Source organism: Anser brachyrhynchus (genome assembly GCF_964034855.1).
Source record: "Anser brachyrhynchus genome assembly, chromosome: 3".
Lineage (NCBI taxonomy): Eukaryota > Metazoa > Chordata > Aves > Anseriformes > Anatidae > Anser > Anser brachyrhynchus.
The window spans coordinates 26,556,845-26,579,875 of record NC_137696.1 but is presented as its reverse complement, the minus strand read 5'-3'; the positions used below and the strand labels follow the sequence as shown (position 1 = coordinate 26,579,875).

Below are 23,031 nucleotides of genomic sequence, written 5' to 3'. Positions count from 1 at the left end.
GAGAACACCATTTCCTAGTGGATTTCCTAGTGCATTGCTGGGTAGCCTGTGAGTTCTTACTTCTGTCTTCCTCTATTTGTGACCTTTTGCAAGCAGATCATTTCCATAGATTCCTCCATTTCTCCCTTTCTAAAATGGGGAAAATATCTTTCCAACTGATTTTTAAATCACTTTAAAAATTAGTATGGTAGTATGGAGTAAGAGTTTTGCCCATAACTTTTTTTTTTTTTAATTTAGAAAAATCATAAAGAGAGAAACTACTTTGTCTCTCAGTCCCTTCCATTTTTGCCCTCTTTTCTGAGAATGACAAGCGAGACCAGCTGTGATGATGCTTTTTGAAGGAAATAAGAAGCCTTATTCATACTGTGTCAACTGAGATTCCCAAACATACTTAACATGCTTTGGACTTCTGAGTAGCCCAGTGAAGCCAAGCACAATGTTGCTGATGGTTATGGTGAGGCCGAGATTCTGTATGCACTTTTTCATTAAAGAGGACTGGAAAAACTGCATGAAGGATCTTTTTTTCCTCGTCTCCCTTTTCAGTTCCAGACTAAGCCAGAGTCAGACCTTCATGAAAGCCCAGATACTTTTTTTTTTTTAAATTATTTGATTCTTTGTATATTTGTGGCGGTTACAGTATGTACAACTAATGTGACTCAGGCTCAGGATCAGAAGTCTGGGTTGACTATGACTGAACTTCTAATTTCCTCCATACTAAGTCACCCAACCTTTCTCTGAGTCATTCTCCAGCAGACAGATTCAAATTTAAAATTAGAAAGTAGAAGCATATCCTGAGAGAAAAGACTTGTGAGAATCCTGCAAACACAACCTTCTTCAGCTTCATGAGCTGACGTATCAGCAGCTATCTCAGGCGGTCCCCCTTTTAATGTCTACTACAGATGCCTCTTAAGTTAAGTGATTCATATATAATTCATGCTGTAGAATATCTGCAAATATATGTCATGAATGCATCATGGTCTGGTAAACATACCCATTGTTGGTGTTAAACAATCCCTGTGTACATACTTGCTACAGGTGTTTTCTGTAGAAAGTCTTCCATAGTACACCCTCATCATGCAAGGCCCTGGAAAGATGAGTAAGGGCTACCAAAAACCAGCAGTGTCATTTGCACATAGGCCTTTTCAGAGAGTAATGTTTCCTTGCTAGAGGCCTTTGGCACTTGCCTGCGGACAAAGGTTGCAAATGAGACTCTCACCAGATGTATTTGAAAGGAGAACTGAACACCTGAAGTATACAGAAGTGATAGAATAAGTTACTCTCCCGACTTTCTCTAGCCTTTATAGTGGTACATACAAAATGCTTTCAAAGACTAGGGTGGGAAAATGCTTGTCAGAAACTAGAGCATTTATCAGGCTACTAAGCTTCATAACCCTCTTGGCTACTTGAAACCTATTCAGTTGAAATACGGGCATTCAAGAGGCAGGGCTGCATAAGGCTGAGATCACTGTGTACATGAATAAAAAAAGCACACAATCACCAATGCATTTGGAAGGAGTTAAGACAGTCTTTTCTGATTGCATAGATTTCTCCCCAGTGTAAATCCCTTCACACTCCGGTCTTAAGCTCATTGTGTCCACGCCCTTCACTCTCTTAATGGCCACCAGACACAGAAATGTTTTGTAACACTATTTGTTACCACACTGCATGGGAGACTAAGTAATAGAAAGGGACAGTCTAAACAGATTGGATTGTAACATAGGAGTTTAAGAAGCATTTGGACTGTGCACTTAGTCACATGGTCTGAATTTTTGGGTTGACCTGTGTGGTGCCAGGAGTTGGACTCGACGATCCTTGTGGGTCCCTTCCAACTTGGGATATTCTATGATTCTATGATAGAAAGGAATAAGAAGACCGTTCAGGAAAGTTGATATGGAATTTCGTGCTGGAACCTCTACCTTTTCTGCTGACTTCAGTTTTGAGCATAATTTTTAACTAAAAAGTTCAAATATGAGTTCAAAAATGTTTAGCAGTGACATTCCCAGAATTCACTTTTGCCATCCAACAAATATAGGGAAATTTTTAACAGAAGAGGTATTCCTCTGTCTGAAAGACAGGGAACATCTACTCACTGAAAATGAAAACAAAAAAACTTGAAGACTTCTTTAAGAATTTAAGCCCTTAGTGTTTAGAATTGAATGTGTAGCCTCTCTCTGTCTCAGTTTCCATCTCAGTAAAAGGGATGACATTACTGCCCATGCATAGTAAACATAATTATTAGTTGTGATTCCCAAAGATTTTCACATATCATGGTAATAGATGCAAGAGAAGAACCTCAAACACCCCATTGAAGTCAGCTGGTGTTCCGTGTTTAACTTCATGAAGACAAGATTTCTCCTGGAAGATGAAAGGCCAATAGAAAGTGTTCTCTGTATGCTGAATGTCACCAAAAACGTTCCAGAAACTCTGCTGAACTAACCAGCATTTCTCAGCAAGCAAAAAGGAGAATGGGAAATGCTTTATGAAAAGAAAAGGTAAAAAATAGTTGCAATTACCATTTAAAGATAGCTTTTCCTCAGTCACCAATCTATCTACTTAATGTGTTTGAAAATAGCTTGAGCTATCCTGAAGAAGATTGTATAAAAACTATGGAAGAACTTCCCCTGAATCATCATTACCTGCAGCTGTTACCTGTGAGTGTCAGCATCGGGCTTTGCTCCTTCTAAGGATTCCAAATTGAGGATGGCTTTCTGAAATCTCACATGGCCTGTTTAAAATCCCTACATCTGAAAAAATAGGTTAGATAACTTGTATTAGGACAGGAATGTCATGTTTTCCTCTAATAGAAGGATTTGTCATGTTTCCTCTAATCTATCTAATAGATAGATGAGGAGTTAAAACCTGAATTAAGCTGAACCAAGCTAAAACTGAGGAATTGATGCTTTTATGGAGGGATAAAGCTGTCCTTAATTGCAAATTAAAGGTACTTGTTCCACTCAGATTTCTTATTGAGTATCAGCATTTAAAGAACTAATTGGTATACAGTGTTTTCTAATGATGCTAACATCAGCTGACCTACATGATTCCTTTGAAAAAATGTGTGCAATTAATGTATATACCATATTTGCTTTGAAACATGTATATTGGAATTATGTAAGTTCTAGAAGCACTTGGAAGCACTGAATTGTTTGAGAAAAAAAAACAGTGTGATAGAATGAAATATGGAGGAATGAGGTTTTTATAACTTTTGCATTTACCAGCAGGGGCTAGTTTACTGCCTACAACGAGGTGCTCCACCAGAGTATCAAATTTTCATGTTTCAGTGTCACATACAGTTTCTCTTAGGTCAAATAGCTCATATAGCATATCCAATCGCAAACCAAAAACAATTCTATGCCTTTTTATCTTTTTTTTTTTCTATATTTCTTTGATAAACAAAATGGAATACTGGAGTAAAGGAATAAATTTTCAAGCCTTAATATTTCTTTAAAAATAATCATGGTTTGGGAATATATTCAGTGTTATCCAACATATCTTTCTGTCTTTTGATGAGAAAGATCTGCTATTTATGTTTCATTGAGCAGAAAACCCTTTTTAGAGAAAAGGAAAGAAAAATAAGACAAAGAAATGAAAATATGCTTCTAAAACCCACAGCTTCTAAGGAATCTCAGTGACAATCTTGGTATAAAAAACTGACTGAGCAGGCTTTCAAGTATGGGTAATTTTTTACTTATGGAAGTGTTTTTATAAGGTGTTTAGACTCAAGGTTCTTGCAGCAATACTTGCTGACTTTGCTGAAATGTCACAGGTGAGCTTTCATGATCATGATTTTGATATACAGCATAGTAACAAATATAAAGCTTTAAAGCAGTATGATGAAGCAGGGAATTATGCAATGGCAACCTCCCTAACTCCTCAGTTGAAGTCACTTATGTTAAAGAGGAAGAACGGTTTCCCACAGAACACAATTTGTGCAGAAAAATAACATTTCCAGCCAAAGCCTTATGAAAAGGCAGATTTCATATTATCAAGGCTAGAATTCACAGGATACCCTGAAATTTAACTCCTGTCATTTTACAGGAAGGTATGTGGTACTTTTAATGATAATAGGAACCTCTATTTTCTTTATATCTGTAAAGAGCCCATGCTAACCATACAATAATGCTTCCTAATACTGTGCTGGGCCACTTGTTTAATAAAGATTCACATGGAAGACTGCCATCTATATAATTAACCTCTCTCTTTTCTAAAGAAGATGTAAAGGAGTGTAACCCAGCAGGGCAGGCATAGCCTGCATCTCTGGAGTGACACTCAGGTAGACTTAGGGCCTTGCAAGATACCAAAAAACTGTTTGATGCATGTCCTCCGTCTGCATCAGAGGGCAGGAGCAGCAGCCTTTTAAAAACGCTCAGGAGTGTCCACTGTCTGCTTAACTGCATGGACAACAGAATCTGAAGTTAATGCTACTGATGCCTCTTGTGTATTGCTGCAAAAGATTTGTAACTCGTTCAAGACTTAATAATCAGCATCTAGCCTGTTATGAGTTTATATTTGCTCCTTAAGGTGTTCTTAAGGTCTTCTTAAGGTTAAGTTCAAGCCTTAAGAGAACCTCACACTAGATAGTTCCATCTGGTGCTGCTTTTACCCATTCAAACAGGACAGCCTTTTAGCCTGCATGTTGCTGGAACAGCATCACAGAGTCTCTTCTAAGCCAAAAGGATTAGTGTGAGGCAAAATTTCCAGCATCTATTTTCACTCTCAAGTTAAACGTGTGAATAATGCACGACCTACAATACTGTCTAAATAAGCTAAGATAACATTTTCATGTTTCTTATATGATTTTGTTTAGTAACCATATGAACTGTGTTAGACTACAGTTCTAGCTTGTCCTACTTCATTTCTTTAGCTTTAATTTCACCAGGGGAAGAATTTGTAAGCTCATACAAAACAAAACTGTAGTGAAGATGCTTAGGATTTATAATTTCTTTTTTATTTTTATTTTTGTCTGATTAAAAATGAACAAAAAACTTCCTCACTGCACAATACCTGCTGATTTAGACTTTGTAATATTATGCAATTTGCACTCCTTGAGCAGTCAGAAGAAGACATAAGAATCTCTGACTTGACCCATGGTCAAGCTTCTTCAAATCCTTTCAAGTAGAGTTGGGGTAGTCTGTGGAGTACAAAAATTATAGTTGATTTCTGCTAAGGATAACTTTTTTTTTTTTTTTTAATCATCCATGTAGAATTAAGTTGGGGTTGGACATACTTGCTCCTGGCTAAAATATAGTATAAGAAATATGTTTAATGAAAACTAAGGTTATGATACCGTTCAAAATGCAAAGAAATGAGACTGATAGCCTTTGAGAGTAAGTAATTTCAACTGATTATTCTGCAACTGGTACTGTCAATGTCAGTTATTATCAGTGATATTTCACATGCATTGTATACTCAATCTATAAACACTCCAGGAACTTGAGGCTGTTTCACTGAGGATAGTAAAACCCAAAATAAAACTTCTAGGAAGTCTGCCTTGCAGTAGTTTAATATACGTACATTTTCTGTATGCATGTGGATCTGTATTTATATTGATAAACAGGTATACATGCATTCCAAATTGAAGAAATATATTTTTGTTATATTCTTTTGCAGAGGGAAAGAAAAAAAGGAATGCTTTCTGCAAAGGATTTTAAGCTGCTGTTTCCAGCAGTGTATCTAGGACATTCTGAAGATAATTTTTATGTATGATCTTTTTTTTAAAAAAAATGAATGAATAATCTGTCATATATCTGTGCAACAAAACAAGAAAAGACAACTTTGTGTAATTCAGCGCCAAAAAAATGATTGGAGGATGCGGTCAGCACAGTTTTACAGCTTGTAGGCCACAGTGCTTCTTTCAGTTCATTCTGTTCCAGCCACTCAACTTGTGCGCTGTCCATGCCCTGGATGGCTTTATTCAATTAAAGTGCTTTCCTAAGGTCTCGGGTCCCTATGGTGGAATCACGCAGTGCAGACATGTGCATCCACTGAACTCGAGCCATATCTGCTGCCAGCTCAGCAGCTTAAGGTCACTTGAGTACTTTTTGAAGCGGAAGAAACTACTCCAAAGAATTATCTGCTGGCCTGACCACTTCAGACAGGAGAACTGCTAACTTTTTTAACACCCACGCTTCTGCCAGTGCCTTTGTATGTATTGCTTTATCTTGTGTTTACAAGTTGCTTCCTGCTGGGCACAAGCTACAACTTATATCTGCATCCTGCCAGCAGATCTTAAGATGGCAAGGCTCCGGGTTGGAGTGCCTCACCTCACCTGTGTAAGCACCTGGTGAGTGATAAAACCACAAAGTGTTAGATTGCTCTCACAAAGAAAAAGCAGCATGTTAAAACACTGTTCTTTCCTTCCCTTTTAGAAACCAATTCAGTGAATATAGATAGTTCTGGCCTTCTATATTATACCAAAGGTTATGAGCTAAGATGAGTATTGGATGAGGTTAAATAAAAAAGCTGAAAGAGGATGTGTTGATAAAATTGATATAAATGCCCTCTCTCAAAGCAAAGATAATCCCACTTTGCTATACTTTCATTAAATCATGACTTAAAGCAACTTCATTCATAAATGAAAGCATCAGTCCATAACTTTAACATACTCATAACAGTTCACTCAGTTTATAAGTTTTTATTTCCTGGTTTTATTTATCCTAGACAATGATAGAAACATGCACTCTAGTACCAACTAGTTCCTAAATAACTAATTTCACCATACGAAAAGTCAGAGCAGAGCTAGCTAGGAACAGTGGTATGGTGTTAAACCTCAAAAGCTAACACAATGAAAACCAGAATGATCCACTGTCTGGTTGACAAACTATTTAATTGCATACTAACCAAGCTCTGTATCTTATAGGGTTGATAGCAGAAAAGCAGATTTTCACTGGATCATCAAAAAACATTTTTGACCTAAGGTCAAATTTTAACTCTCTTCCACTTCCTGCTGAGATGCTGAACTGTTCAAAAGAAACAAAACAAAAAAGATTGCCAATATATATATTAAAAAAAAAAAACAGCAAATTTTTACAAACACGCTTTTGTGCCAACGTGCTCAGAAATGGCTTAACTGTTTGTGGTCAAACAGCTTAAACAATTGTTTAGCATAAGGAAAAGGCAGGTGGAGAACTTTGCAACCTAAAAACATGATAAAACTGAGTAACTGGAAAAAAAAAAAGTATTGATTTGGAAATGTTTAGTGCAATTTCTGCTTTATTCCAGATAAGCTAAAACTATACTTCTAACTCCTGCTTCAGGTAACAGTGATGGTGTCCGCTCTGTCCAGGGATGGAGAGAGCTGGAATGATGAAGACTACTGGTGAGGCCACCAGCCTCAAGGCTGAGGAGACAAAGATTAGCAGTCAGAACCCAGTATCATCTGGCAATGGTTAACCCAAACACCAGCCCTGAGTGAGGGCTTGACTGTGGCTTCACAACCAAATTGCTGCAAAGAGAGGAGAGATGCCTGAATACTGATCTGCTGAAAGACTCTGTTTTGCTTCTGTCCTGCGGCAGGATGACTCTATTTTTCCAGCCTGTGAGTGTTTTAGTCTTTCTATTTAAGGTGAAAAACCTCAGAAACTGTATGTTTTCTTTAACGTCTCTTAGAGTCTTCAGTCTGAGAGGATGCAGTTATTATTTATATATACCAGCCCTTTGTTCTTGTTTAGGCTGCTGTAGCTTGTCTGAAATTACTCATTGGGTTTGTGTCCTTGAAACTGGAATAAGCTTTGTGGTGTGGTATCTGCACTACAACACAACCCCAGCTGGAGTTCACTCCAGTGTAGTTACATTTCTGAAAACTTGAGGGAAAGAGGTTGTTATGGGAAAGATGTAGTCATCTTGATTATCCCTGCCATGACCCAGCCTACAAGACAGGTACCCCAAAGATCTGAAGCCTACTTCTCCCCCCAACTCTGCAGGAAAATGACTCAATGAAACTTGGGTCATTCTCATCTTACACAACACAAACTCACTTGAGTTTAAAAAAAAAAAAAAGTGTTACACAACGTGTTGCAGCACATGATGAGTGGTTGAAGAATTAGCTCTTTGGACAGCAAGCAGGCATTTGTAGTAGGATGCTGTTATCAAAAATGACTCGATGGGGTTGTAAATGGTGGTGAGGCAGAGTAGGCAGCCTGGTTCATGCGGGCTGCTGGTTGCTCTGAGCCTGTTTGAAGACAATTCCTCCTGAGAACAGCTGGGTGCACTTGGGATTGCTGGCTATGCTTGCAGAGGAGAGGACCACATCTCAGATAGCAGGATTCCAACAAATGTGAGGGGTCACAGAGGCATGAAGAAACTTAATGTGAGCATTAGCATGGCTGAATGGAGGCAATGGAGAGGCAGGGCTGATCTTGTCTCTCTATGAAAGCTTGCTGGGCCAGTGTTAGGAAGGTTACATTCACTTTCATAAAGGTTGGGAAAACTGGGGAGAAGAAATGCAAGCTGTATGCGAACGCCTGGCAAAATGCTTTACAGTGAGAGATTAAAAATACTCTGTTTCTCTGGTATAACAAGAACCTGCTGTTGTAATTATTTAGGGGTCCTAACTACTTTGATGGGGTGGGAATTTTAAGATTTCTTTAACCAATGAAACAAAAGCTGTTCAGAAACCAATATCTTGACGTTAAACACCCCAGACAAATTCAACTTTTAGAAATAAAGTTCCATCTTTTAAAATTATCATGGTGATTAATCTCTTATGTTTGGTAGTAAATGGAGACATTTCTTGTCTCTCTCTTCAAATTTCCTGGGACAACTTTACTGAATGAATCTCTTTTTGCTATAGTTCTACAGGGATTGTAGGAGCTCTGTCAACTCCAAAATTTTTATTAATGATTTGTAAGGAAGTGGCAATATCTAGGTAAAAATCTACGTTGATACAACAGTTGTTGGAGTTCTTGGGGAATTCAGACCAAAAAACTTAAAAGCAAGCTTTAACCAGGTAACATTCATTGAGCTCAGTATAGGAGTGACAAAAATTATGTGCCTTGTTTTATACAGGATGCAGGCTGAATGACCTAACAGGACTGATTGGCCTTAAAATAGAATTAGTCATATTCCTTCTGTGAGTAAAATAAGCAGCAGTAGACACACCCAAGGGTATCTGCATAATTTATTTTAAATCATTTTAGGCAGCCAAAGAATATGGAATTCGGGAGCATTGAAGGTTAGGGGGATAGTTTTCCTTTAGATTGTCAACAGGAAGAAGCATGTGCCTCCAGAGGTACTGCAGAGCACATAGGAGAGCTGGCTAGAAATATGGTATTCTTTGTCATCTCCAGAGGTTACTTGAAACCAAGAATCATCATTATACTGAATATTGAATTTCAAATTACTGAAATAATAGCGTTTTAATGTTTTCTAGTGTTTTTTTGGCAGTATACAGATTTCTCTTTGTGTGTGTAATAAATGATAAGGACCTCTGTTTTGATTTTCTGTTGACATTTTAAGTGAACATTGTAAGAGTGGCAAGCCTCACACCTGAGATTTAATTTTGGCATGGTTTTAAGGGATGAAGTGTTGTTATAGTCAGTAATAATACAGCACAAAATATGAAGCTGCCAAGTTTTGGGATTTACAAAATATGAAATGTTCATGCCCCATGCAACTACAGATTTGAACCAACTGTAGAGCAAAAAGACATTATTATTATTATTATTTTTAATTCAAATATAGAATGTGTGCATCTGAAACAAATTCTGTACGTATGCTGGGCTGTCATCATTAACATAAAACCTCTCCCCAAAAGGATAAATCCACAACTAAAAAAGGACACCATAAACGTGCAAGAGCAAACTGAACTAGGAGAGATGCATAAATACCCAATAGTAACAATTTTTCTTAATCCCTTACTCACAGTCTTTCATTCTATTAAAAATGAATAATGTAAAGAATCATCTTGGCCTCTAGAACATAAGATTTTTTATACTTACCCTCACAGAACAGCAAATGTTAGTGGTAATGATTCACGAAGTTATTCAACCCTTCATAAAGACCAACTTTTGTTTGACTGCATGACCTTCCTGACAAGCAAATTCCACAAGATGTTTCCAGAATGTGTCTGTAAAGTAGTTGTTTCAGAATTTACTGCCTTGTAATTCAGAAATAATCTCGTTCTTCTAGTGTGTAGTGTGTAAAAAATAAAGATGAGGAAGATGGACTGGGATGGACCTGTATATGTTTTCTTCTATAGATCTTATTTAAATTCTGAGAACTTTTTTTTTTTTTTTTGGTGTGTGTGTAGATCTAATCTCGTGAATAACAAGATGGTTATAATTCAGCATGGTTTGCTACCTTAAAGCATTTAATGTTCTGAATATGAATTTTGTTCCAAAAAGTGAATCAACATCCTTCCACACAATCTATTTTTGTCTTTCGATGTTTCTTTTATACCTTCATGAAAGGAGAGTTATTTTCCAGAGCCTTTCAGGGACAGAGTGGGAGCAGCAGTATATGCAGTGTTATAAGCAATGGGTTTGTAGCATATAAACTGCCTGGATTAGAGCTGGAGCATGAGTTAGCAGTGAGGGCACTCACTTGAAAGGCAGGAGACATGATTCTGTCTCCGGCTCTTCCACTGACTTGTTGTGTAACTGTTGCCAAGTCGTTCCATCTCTGTCTCTTTGTTTCTCCTCTCTCTGTTTTGTATTTTTGGTTAGATTTCAAATTATTTTCAGCTGGGGGATTATCTCTCGCTATGTTTGTGGAACGTCTAGCACAACAGAACTTCAATGCTCACTGCAGTCTCGAGACACTACCTTAACATAAATAAGAGGGAGGGAGTTTCAGTCTTTCCAAAGTACTCTGTTTTTGCTGTCCGCAGACCAAACACAAAATGCAAAATCTCATCCTTTGATTGCTAATGACCCACCTCTTCCTTGGGCTACTTTACCCATTTGCTACCATGATATCTTTTTCTCTGAATAGATTTTTCTATTTTGTCAGTCTGTTTCTATAAGCTACTGAAAAGATTTGAGTAAGGTGGCACATATTTATGACAAAAATAAATGTGAGTAGATATACAGTATAAGGTATGTTGAGCTTGTGCCATGCAGTTCTGTGTTGAGTTCTACATGGCAAAGTCCATGCCAAAGCCACATAGGGAGAGAGAAATAATGAGCTCTACTAATTCAGCACTAGCTTTGTGGTCTGTGCAGGTCTGCAGTCTTTATACACACCTCTTCTGTCCCTGGAAAACTGTGGCTACTCCAGGGATTCTAAAATTCTTGTACTTTTGTGACGGAGAGTTTATACCATTTATTTTGTTTTACCCAGACCTGATACTCCATAGTAATTTTTATGCCAGCTGGCTGCCTTTCAAGTTCTGCTGTGTCTGCCTAGTCTGCAAAACTCTTTGAGATTTTGTTGTCTGTTCTCAGCTAATCCAATTGAAGACCTCTGTTTTTTGTTAAATATCTGATGCACCGATACAGATGTAATTTTTGTTTTCTTCTCTCAACTGGAGACCCACTTGAGACTCTTGTTGTATAACAAGTGAGGTGTCATGAGAAAAAAAATGATACTGTATTCTTATTTACTGGTTAAAATGTAGTCATTAAATTATACTGGAAAACTTTCCTCCATACACAGGACTTAAGTTTTTCAGGTCTACTTAGAGTCAATATTTCTGCCCTATGGTCCCTTCTCCATTGCTGCCCTTCTGAGCCCTGTCTTATGCCTTCCTTGTACTGTGGAATTGGCTTTAATAAAAGGGATTGGTGTGCTTACCTTTTGTTGGTGAATTATATTTACCATAAATCTCTTCTGTTTCTCAGGACCAATGTCTTTCTGCGGAGTCCAACCAAATAAACAGACTTTGTCTAAAAGACAAAGCCCTATGGGGTCTTGGAGGAAACAGATCCTGTGATACAACCCAGTAACAAAACCAAGAGAACAATCATCCTTTGCCTTTATTTAGTTTATTTATCCTTTATTTAGTTACCAGAGTTTAACAAGGGAGTGATTTTGGCTGGAATATGAAAGCAGTTGAGCTCCGCTGTAGTTATTCTGCTGGCTTTGAGGTTGGTGGAAGATTTGGTCCACCCTGAATAGCAGTCTTCCCCAATTTGTGCTGCCCTGCTTACTCCACAGGAACACACTGGAGAGCCGTGCTCTGTTTATCCTGAGCTCTTTGAAATGTGAATCACTCCAGGACAGCCTCTCCCAGGCTAGACTAGGAAAGCTTATTATCACTGATTTACAAGCCTTTAGAGATCAAAATGGGCCAAACCAACATTTCCTCCCTTCTCCTTTAAAACCACAACAGAGCATCTGTCTGCTTTTGAAAGTAAAAATTCTTTCCATAGTGATTTTATTCTTTTGTACTTCTACTGACAAATAATTTATTAATTTCTCCCTATTGTTTCTAGACAGCTTGCAGTTAAGAGTGGTTTTTTTTTTTTTTTTTTGAGCGGGGGTTGGAGGTGGGGAGGGGGGACTCAGAAACATTCACATTGACTTCAGCCTGGCTCTGTCAGTTACAGACCAAATTCTGGGGCCATTCTCTAATATGTGTGTAAGCTGAAAACAAAGGAGACACATTTCACATCCACTGACAAGCACCAGAGCTTCATCACACAGGCCTTGGAGTGCTAAGTGTCACATTGCCTCTATTTTTAGAGCATGCTCACTTTCTTGTTACTAGGTTAGGTGTTCACCTACAGAAAGTAAACTGCAGTTTCATAGCTTAGGTTATTAATAGAAGGACTGGGAAAGTACACATAAGCAGGTTACTGGAGTGATAGGATTGCTGGGTTGTAGTACTTGTAAAACAGATGACCTCTTTCTACTGCTGTGGTAATGTATTTTGCCACAGTGCTGGAGTCTTATGCAAGGGTTTCTAATGAAATGTAGTGTGAAAGGTGCCAGTGCAGACCAAAAGTAAAGTGAAAGTGGGGTCTCAGCACTGAGCCCTGCTGCTGGCTACTGGGTTCCTGCTGTGCAAGTCCTCCACCTGTGCACCCTGGATTCAGCAGCAGCTCTTGCTCTTTGTTAAGTGCCTTGGTCTGGAAATCCTACACTTGTAAAACATAAGCATTACTGTTGACAGAATCCCGGTGTGAAGAATGGTTAGTCTTCTAAATAATGATGCTCTAAACATGAAGGGTCATGATAGAACACTTTTATAAGTGCATAAAAATCAGTGTAAAAGAAGACAAAATAAGGGAGCTTTTTTGGGTTAGAGAAGGAATCCTCCATTTTAGTGGCAACCTACATATAAATTCTTGGTCTGCTGTTTCTTAAACTTACTAGAGTTGTTAATACAACTTCCAGATGAGGTACTACACTATCTGAGACAGCAATGGCACTGCTTCGCTATATGAGAGAGTCAGGATGAGATTAGTGTTACCATTTCTATGCCTCTGTTTGGGCAGAAAATCATTTCACACAGTTAGAGCTTCCCCTGTGAGCCAGTTCAAGGAACAGGTTCAATTATTAGCTAAAACTACACACCCACTCTCAGTAGTGTATGCAAGGGCTCCATATAGTACAACACAAAACAGAGGTCTTGACTGGATCTGTAAGTAAAACAAGAGCTTGGGGCTATTGAAAAACATACGAATATCTGCTCTAAATGAAAGGTACAATTCTTTGTCTCCTTGTGCAACATAAAGACATGCATGTTAAGTATGCATATATCTTAAAGGAAAGGTGGTAGAAGCATTTGACAAGTGTCAGTCCTGTTTCTTGGTGCTCTGTTACTGATGAGAAGAAGAACCTGCAGATAATATGTAATAGTATCTATAACAGAAGGTTAGGATTTGGACTTCAGGGTATGGAAAGTGGTTGAATGTAAGCATTTAGCTTAAAACATAACCTGGATCAGAATGTCACCTCTGTTGTTCAGTTATAAACTTGTATACACACCACACTGTGCTAAGCTGCATATCCACAATGTGTATGTGAACAAACTACCTTCTGGCCTGGTGTCCAGTTTTCTGCAGAATCAAAGAGTTCATTCTGGCAACCTCAGTCATTCTTTCCCCCTGCTAACCACATCAAGAACATTCCTAGCATTTTCCCTAGGAGGTTACAATCATTTCAATCATAACTTGAATAAAAAATGTTGGCATTTGTCAACACATTTATAAAATCCTCACCTGGAATCTCTCTTTTCTTGCTAATGAAAAACACCTGACTGCAGAAAAGCATTAATTGGCATAAAAGTACTGGCAGCGCAGCACGCAAACAGCAGATTTGGTCTTGAGAGCTGTGCCCATACCATGGCTTTACTACTTTGGCTTTTGTACATTAAAGAGCTAAGCAGAGTTGGCTTGCATGAGGTTGCCCCTTCTGCTGGAGAGCTGCAAGTAAGCAGGGCTGCCAACATCCTCCCTGCCTTCTGTGGGAGCAGAGGAGAGAGTGCACCAATTGAAAGTGGAAGACGGTGAGCTGGAAGGGAAGAGAGAAGACAGAGAACTGTGGAAGTTGCTCCAGCACTCTGGGAGATAGTGGCATTCCCTTGGAGAACACTGCTCCACACCTGCCAAGGACAGAAAGTGTCTGCAAAATTTATTCTGTATTCCAGGGAATATGAACATATTGAATTGGGCACTGATAATGGTGATTGATGTCAACGTGTATCATTTTATTACCCTCTTTGATCATCTGAAGAGCTAGAAGTTGCTACAGAGCTTGCTTTTGAAAATAGAACCACTTTTGGAGAGATGTTCATGCATTCCCAGTGTCTAATGCCAAAGACACATTGCTCCACTTCATGTTACTGTGTGGTGGATACCTCAGAGAAGTCTGAATTAAGCCCTTTTGCTAATTGTTAATTGTTAGTTGCTAATTCATCAACTAAACTTAATTTCTGAACAAGTCGAAAGGGAATCCTTGGGGCAGGGACTCATTACTGCAGCAACGTTCAGAGGAAATGTTAACAGAGAGGTGCAGAGTTGTTCAATTAACTCAGAATAACAGCTTCACCAGGAGAATTTCATTAATTTTCATCAAACATACAAACATTTCAGGTTTAAAGTCAGTGAAGCGATTTAGCCCTCTCACTGATGCCAACAGCTGGAAATTCTCAGATACGGTCAGTTTCTAACATATTGCTGAGAAATGATAAGGCAGGAGGGAGCTCAGGAGGAATTAACTGTTGTTACTTAAACTAAAACCACAGGAAAAATCCAGGCAGCAATAAGCAATCTAGGACAATAGCTGCTTCCTCTGCCATGTGCTGTGTGGAACCCCTGCCCATGGCAACCTGACCTGCTCTTCCTGAATGCCTAAGTGTCTGAGAAGGGCTGCAGAGCTGAAGATGTATTTCAAAGAATTTTTGGTAGCAAGCACATGTTTATGTGTCCACCTAATCCCTCCCAAAGTGAGCTGCACTTCAGAGGTAAGCTCCAAGTAGTGGAAAAGTGTCAGATTGCCCAGTAATAAGGGTAGGGCAGGGAAATGAGAAAGGGGCTCTTGATACAGCACTGTTTCTGTAAGGGAAGTTTGCAATTCCAGTGGATGGTAAGCTTTGCAATGCACAACATGCCCAGCCCAGGCCTGTTCCCTCACCTTCTTTCCTGCATGTCCCCCTTCCCAAGAAAAAAAACAACCACATCAATCAGTCCACCTGTAGCTGGCAAAACATAACCCAAACACCTGCATGCCAGGCACAGCTGGATGTTTGCTCCTATTGACCCAGCATAGTCAAAGCTGCATACTGATTGTTTGATCTAGGTGGTTTGGGAGAAGGGAGGTTTGGAGAATAATTTGCAGCAAAATTAAGAAGCTGTGTTTTTCCTGGCTGCCTTCATTTCCCTCCTTTTATTAAAATTCTCCTTACTTTTTAACAGCGCTTGCTTTGGGCATGTGCTCATGGTGAACATGGGCAGTCTGTTTTGTTAAAAGAAGGCATGCATGCCTCCCAGGCAGATTTTCTCCAAGCTGCCCAGTTCTACCACATGTAAAATCAGATGCATAGTGCACTCTCTTCTAGATAAAGAATGGTCTTTCAAAGTGGTGCATGGCTAAGGGTAGTAGGAATATATTCCTGCAGTGATACACAAGTCATACAAAGTGATATCTGGGGACTGGAGGGAAATAATAAAGCAGAAAACTTGTGTGAAGATGGTGGGTCCTCCAGTTCAGACTAGGAGGTGAGAATGTTGAAAAAGTAGCTGAACATGGGAAAAGGCAAAAAAAACTGCAGTGAAACAGTATGTGGATATTGTTGCAGCAAAGGTAAGGGTGCAAATAGTGAGTGGCCATAGATCCTCTGTTGCAGCATTAGAGTGATCATATGATAATCTTAAAAGTCCTATAGTTTGTTTTAAAGTAAATTTCTGGACTCCATGTGTGTGAAAGAAAATCTAAATGTACTGCAGGTATTCCTGAGATGGTCAGAAACCACAAGGCAAAGGAAAAGAATCATGTGTCTTTGTAGTCACATAATTTCAAAGTTAAACACATAAAAAGATACCCAGGTTTTTTTCCTTTTTTTTTTCTTTTTCCTCGTTTGCTCTCTCTGCATCGTTTTGCTGACGTATCTGTTTATTCACCTTTCCAGCAAACATCACTCACAAGCATGCTGGAGACTCCTGTTAGAGAAATGTGAGCTACTAAACATGTTATTGCTGTTAGTTATCACCTGAAAAGGAAAAACAGAAATTCTCCTTTGATCATTTGGATATTATGCAATGGGAGTTGAATGTGTCTTTGTACCAATTACCAAAGCACTAAAATACTACTTTCTGAGAGCTGAAGAATGAAATGCTGGTCTTGGAAACATGCATCTGCCTAAATCTTGAAGCTTTTCTCATCATATCCAATTCTGGAGGAATATTTTTAGCTGCTGAGTTTTGCCCTTCAGAATGTCTTGTGGTTTCTTTCAGGATGGAGCTCAATAAATGTCTCTGCACAAACAACCGAAGTGTGGGTATCCAAGCCCATGCCCTACAGAGTTCAGAAGTTCAGAGCACGAAAGCCCATCTCAGTGTCCACCCTCCACACACAACCAGATGTGGTTTTTGCAGCTGGGGTCTAGGCCATGAATACATGTCAGGAGTGGTGCCAGGACTGCTCTCTGCAGCAGTGTTGGAGCAGCAGAGCTGATGTTTGTGTCCCTAGTGTCTCCGACACCTGTTTTTGGACCCGGGCAGAAACCGCTCCCAAGAGAAGCATGCGTGCTCACACGCACACTAAGGGCATCCAAGCTTGTGGACGTTTTTCTCCACTGCCTTAATTAAAACAATATTGTTTATTACGTTGGTCTGTTTTCTTTCTTTCAACACCTCTGTTTTTAGGTTATAATTCCTTTATATCTTCATTGTTTTTTAGTAATTGGACAAAGTGTTTCCCAGCTTAACTTTTTAGCGAATGGCAGGAATCCCAGCAGCCATGTCACGGGGCCAGGATTTCAGTATTTCCAGAGCTACACATTTGTCCAGGATATTTATGTCATATTTAGCTTGGTTACTAGAAGCAGAATTTTAAGAGAGGATTTTTTTTTTTTTTAAACTTAGATTTACTTCTATTAATGTGGGATTAGTACGTCAGCAACTGTATGTTTGAATTTGCAGCTAGGGCAAGGCCAAGACTTTGGGCCCAGCTCTGGCGGTTGAACCCCACCTAAAGCTGGTGGGTCTGGCCCTGGAGGGTTCTTCTACACGAAGGTAGTGGTTCAGCAACAAAACCCTCTCCCCAAAGGTCCTGCTTACAAATAACACCTGACAAATACGTGGCACAGGTGGGAGAAGTCCCAAGACCTTTCCTAACGCCCGCTGGCCTAGCCTAGGCCAAAGGTCCTTTCACTGCTATGGCTTAAGGAGACTCAGCTGGGTCTGGGTAGGAAAAAGGGGGTAACTTGTGTTTTGTGTTTCAAAAACCTTTTGTTTTTGAAACAGAGGGAAAAGGCAAATCAAACCCATGTAATAGATTTTCTAATCACTTTATTTAAGGATGTACAAACAGTTGACAGAGATAAGTGACTTTTGACTAGATTTGAGGCTGAGGCTTTAAGACCAGTTTGTAAGCAGACCTCCTATGTGTCTTTGCAGCTCCTGGTTATAGAGGCTAATGCATGAATTCTGTAAGCTCCAGACAAATATTGCTTCATACTAGTGCTAACAGGATGGGAAGTCTTCTTCAAACGATCAGGCCTGAATATTTTCCATTTTTTCCCATATTTTGCTTGCTCCTTTAATTTTTCAATAATGTTATATCTTGCTCTGTTTTGAAAGCCGACGTGTTGCCCATCATTTGGGAATTCTCTTATGGGGGCCAGAAATCAAAGAGATATTGCATTGCCTAGGTTTTAAATATTTACCTCTCTTATTGTATATGCCCTTTGATCTCTTCAGCCCAGTTTGGACAAAATCCACATTATTGGCATATTTTATATGTAAGGACATTAATTGCAGTAGTAGTATTTAAAACCTTCGATGACTTAGATGTTGTAAATTTGCAAAGCAGCACAGGTATGAGAAGCGAGCTGTGGCGATAAAGCAGAAAATAAGTAGCTGGAATGGGAAGCTTTAAACATAGTCCTATTTCCAGCTTTCCTCCTACCTTGCTTAATTTCCTTGAGCAAGTTTCTTTCTGGACTTTGCTTTACCCCTCTGCTAAAGATGAAGAGATGCTCTATAGGAATGTTGTGAAACTTACCGAGCACTCACTGGAAGCTCTTCGCCCCAGAAATGTTGAGAGAGGACACAAACTTTTTATGGAAGACAGACAAAAAATATCCTATTCCCTTTCTGTCTTTCTCACCTTCACACTTCTGCCCATCTTTTGCTCTGGTTTAGGCTGCACAGGTAGCCATGTCTACTTGTAAATACAGAGGAAAACTAAAGTAGTAAAAAAAGAAAATAGCATCTGCTGATTTTCTTAGTTGAAATGCCTTACTGGGCAGTTAAAGGAAGGCAGCAAAGGGGACAGGTGGGACTTCCACAGATGTCTTGTTATTTGGCCACTCTCAGAGAGACACACTATGTTATAATAATCAAGTGTCATACTGGAAATTATGAGCAGATGTATAGACTACCAGACATATGAAATCTTTTTTCCCTAATCAACACTGGTAAAATCTCAACACCACACTTCAGGACAGGCAAACCTGATAAGGTGAAAAGAAAGGCAAGGATATTAGAGGCCTAGAACTATGAATTAAGAGGAAAACTTGGAAGAGATGGGTTTGGAAAACTTTGCAATAATCTTCAAATAAGGAAAAGGCAGACAGAAAGGGAACAATCTGGCCTCATGTCTACAGTGGATAGGACAGAAAGAGATTGATTAAAATTACAGGAAAAGTATTTTGTTAGTGATTAAGGAACTGGTTTTAATGGTGAGGACATTTGAGACTATGGATATATTTCTCAAGGACACTGTGTTCTTTTTTCTTAGATGTGTTAAAGAACAGGTTAGGCTAACACTTCTTGTTTGCATTGCATCCCAAGTAGAGTAGACACAAAGGCAGAAAATGTTGCATTGATGGTAAGAACTGATACCTCTTTTTGTTATATTTCATCTTCTTATGTTTTCTTCAGGTGTTCTAGTGCATCCAGAGATCAGTTAAGCATTCAGTTTGTTTGGCATCATTCTTTTTAGATCAGTTGATTAAAAAAAAAACAAAACAAAAAAAACTGCATGAGAGTAATTCACAGAATTGCAGAGTCATAGAACAAATCAGTCTGGAAAGGCCATCAGGAGGTCTTTCGTCCAACCACCCACTCAAAAGAGGCCAGTGTCAGCTATGAGGTCAGAGCAGAGCTTCATCTAGCTGAAAACCTTCAAGTCAAGACTGTACAACCTCTCTGGCAACCTGTTCTGCATCTTGAGTGTCTTCACAGACAGTTAATTAAAGTCTTTATTCTGGGTGCACCAACAGTGGACCCAATGTTCTAGATGGCGTCTAAGAAGGGCTGAGTAGAGGAGGATAATCCCTTTCCTCAGTAACTGATCCTGTTGATAAAGCCCAGGATGCTGTTGACTGTTTTTGCTGCCAGGGCACCCTGCTTGTGCTGTGCTGAGACTCACAGACCTGTTTTAGCACAGCTGCTTCCCAGCCGGTTGGTCCCCAGTCAGGACTGACTGCAAGGGGTCTTTCTTCCCAGGTGTGGGACTCTGTATTTGTCCTTGAATTTCATAAAATTCCTTTTGGATAGTTCCTCCAGTCTGTTTCAGTCCTTCTGAATGTCAGCCATGCTTTCAAGCTTATTGGCTGTTCCCCCCAAACTTTAGCATCATCTGCAGGCTTGATGAGGGTGTGCTTCATCACCCAGTCCAGGTCATTGGCAAAGATGTTAAATAGAACAACTTCCAAACAATATATTCCTTCTAGTCTCCTATAATCAGGACCACCTTGTAGCTAGTACATTATTTCCAGTAAGAATAGATGCCAATTAAGACGTGTCTACTGTACTCAAGGCAGGTGGCAGATGTGGAAAAATAAGAATTTTTTACTGCTTAGACAGCTATATTAAAACTATGGAAAAATGGCTGACCAAAGTAATTGACCTTCGTGGTGGCCTGGTAAACAGAACACATATACTCTGAATTGCATCTACACTGTGTATTGTTCTTCTAGTCATATTATTTACTTACCCTTGCCAATTAGGAGGTAGTTTTCTTATGTTACATCACTAAAGAATGCACTGCTTGATCAATTATCCCTGAGTGAACTGAAATACAATAGCTGATAGTCCACATTTTTATGTTGTGACATTTCTTTAATTTTGTGTGCATGTGTCTGTAAGCACATTATGGTAGAGAGCCTTTAATGAGAACAGTTTGTTGATCCTCTGAATTCTGCATGTACTTGCTTGTTCTTATTAAGCAGGCATTCTGCTCTACAGAAACAATCAAAACCACCTGCATTTCCTTTGAACCAGAGCCTTGCTTTCAACTGAGCATCCTAGTTCTGTAATACCTCATCATACGCACAGTAGGAAAAAGCACTTACACATTTCACTCCCTCTGTGTGTATCCAGTGAAAATTGGCCAGGCACGTAAACATGCATGTGTCATTACAAGAGAGCAAAACCGATTTAGTCAGTCCTTATTTATTTTTAAATGAAGTGCTCAAAATGTGAGGCAGGGCTTATGCAAGGGGCAAAGAGCAGTGCAGTCAACTGGGAAGCATGGAGCTCTGCGCTGCCTGGTAGGTAGGTCCCCACATGGGCCAGCCTGGTCAGAAACAAATGAGTATTTGGAAACAACATAGTCACCCTGAGCCGGTGCAGCACTCAGCACTGGTTAGCCCTGCTGTAAGGCTAAAACCAGCCAGAATCTGGTTGAGCTCCTCAGCACCACATACATTCTGCAGCAGAAATGTACCCTGAGAAATCTGAGTTGATAGTGGCCACTGTGGAGCTTAAAGGTGTTTCCAGGATGTAGGGACACTTGCTGCTGAGTCAGGAATTTCTGACAGTCCTATAGGAGCTCTAAAGCTCTGAGGAAGGTAGACACAGTGCTTAGGCAGTGCCTGCATTCTGCCTGTTGACTGGCTCCGATGGGTTTGCTGCCTTGCTCTTCCCTGCCCTGAGGCTGCAGATGAGCATATGGTAAAGGAATGATAAAGGATGTCTAAGCCCCCTTGGCATCCTCTCAGCCCTTTATCAGAAATGACTGCAATCATAAAAATAATAGTTAAAAGGACATTTCCAATCTCATTTCAAAAGCACAAAGAAAGCAGTTCACTTCTCCTTGTAGGAGCAGCCCGAGGAATATGTGTAATGTGTTTGGCCTATTGAGGCAATAAATATTTGTATCCTTAGAAGTTATAAGCCATGTTTAGTGGCAAAGAGGACTTTTACAAGGCAAAGCAAGTAAGTAATGACTAAACTACAGATGGATCAATTTAGAGATTGCATCAAGAATTTGGGTCTGATTCCGGCCTCACTCCCAGTTTACTCTAGCATGTCATGACAGCCTGAAATAACTAACCAGTGTTTTAATAGTGTTATGGGGTGCCATTGCCCTTGTTACTCACAGAGTGACTTGTGGAAGGGCAAGGAGTTTAAATACCACTTTTGTTCTGCAGATTCACTGCTCAGCTTTTTCCCAGTTTGATTTCATTTTTAACTCTTGGGCACCAGCAGAGTACTGTGTAGTCTTGTTTCAACGTACATGAGGGAATGACTTAGTTTCCTGGAAAGAGGTCTTAGCAGAGACAATCAGAGAAGATTTTAAAAAATAAATATGTTCTGAAATACAAAGAAAAATGCGTTCTGAACTATTCTGTGCTGGATTTTATCTCAAATGTTTAAAGCATCTCTTTACTTGCAAGTTCTGAAAAAGATGGTAATGACAGCAGACTCTAAATCTGTCTGGTGCGTCTTACCTGCTTCTTGCTGACACTGTGTATGCATGTAAGAACAGTTCCACTGTTGCATTACACCTTGGATAATCATTTATGCTGGTGCACAAATGACTGGATGTGCTAGAAGTTATCACCTGTTCAAACTGTTGTAGATTTCTGATACAGCTATGCATTGCTGTCCCTTTCAGTGTGTGTGACTACAAGATCCAAAGACAACATACTCAGAAACAGTAATTTTGTTTTGATCCAGCTCACTGACCTAGATGATAGTAAAAGGAATTAATAAGCTTCATGTACTTTTAATTTGGGCAATACGGAGATTTTTCTGCTTCTCATTACTCAGACTTACATCAGGGAGAATTTACTGATTTCTTTATTTATGACTAGAAGGATCTCTACTTAATCTTTGACCCATGATTCCTACGTGATTCCTAAAGTCTTTCAATTATTTTTTTTTTCTCAGTGTTTATCTCTGTTATCATGAGGTCTTTGAAACCCTGACCCTGAACTCATATGGGCTTCATTGGCAGCTATGGGTGATGATGGTGGTAATGGTGTCATTGATTAGCTGCAGGCTTCTCTATTCTGAACTCAGCAAATAAGAATTTCTCAATTTCAGCAGATGTCTCTGCTCCTTTGCCAAATGGAGAGTTTACGGGCTAGCGATGTGAAAGTCTAGAGACTTGCCACTTAGTCCACCACCCGTGGAGTTTCTCTGATGGTGTAAAAAGAATTCACCAAAGCGCATTTTTTTTGAAATGTTATTT

General features: G+C 39.4%; 1 long non-coding RNA gene across 2 annotated transcripts in view; it reads left to right on the top strand.

The window, feature by feature from the left end:
- Nucleotides 1-23,031, top strand: part of LOC308193388 — a 61,214-nt gene that overhangs the window by 6,477 nt on the left and 31,706 nt on the right. For both annotated transcript variants that reach the window (XR_013949595.1, XR_013949596.1), the window contains exon 2: nt 7,257-7,537. This is a non-coding gene — a long non-coding RNA (uncharacterized lncRNA). The remainder of the gene's footprint in view (nt 1-7,256; nt 7,538-23,031) is intronic.